Genomic DNA, 612 nt, shown 5'->3' with positions numbered 1-612 from the left:
CTTCCCTGAGTCATTCTCCCCAGTTGTTAATAAAATGTCTGAGAAAATACGATAAGATTTCCTAAAGACGGCTCAAAACATCAAAGCAGCATCAAACAAAAATCATGCAGACTGGAAAGAGGTGATGAACAGAAACTTCTTATCTGACCAAACAGACACTGTTTTTTAAAAAAAGACAAAACAGGCGTGCATGAAACAACAACTGCAGTTCCTCAAGCGGCCACTTGAGGCTGACTCCAAAAGCCAATGAGACCCCATTGACTCCCATGTTAAAATGCTTAGAAATAAACACGTTTCCTGACGTCTGAATCAAAAACTGAAATTATGACAAACCAACAACTCTAAAAGGAAGAAGTCAGTCAGAAAAAAGTCAAACTGTGGCGCTAATTTTTTAACACAGCAAAACATCGTACAGTGGTGCCTTGACTTTCAAGTTCAAATTGTTACATGATGAAGTTAGATAAGTGTCATCAAAAACCACCATCAAACACCCAGTTGCAACTTTTTCTGGGAGTTTCTTTCAAACAAAAATAGAGTTTTGCAAAGTTTTTCACTATTTCTTCAAAAAATTATTTTACTTTATTATTACCAAAATGCACATGTAAGAGTTAA

This window comes from Halichoeres trimaculatus, unplaced genomic scaffold (assembly GCF_033239565.1).
Source record: "Halichoeres trimaculatus isolate MK-OKI-2021-1 unplaced genomic scaffold, fHalTri1.1 fHalTri1_scaffold_9, whole genome shotgun sequence".
NCBI lineage: Eukaryota > Metazoa > Chordata > Actinopteri > Labriformes > Labridae > Halichoeres > Halichoeres trimaculatus.
This window is presented reverse-complemented; position numbering follows the sequence as displayed.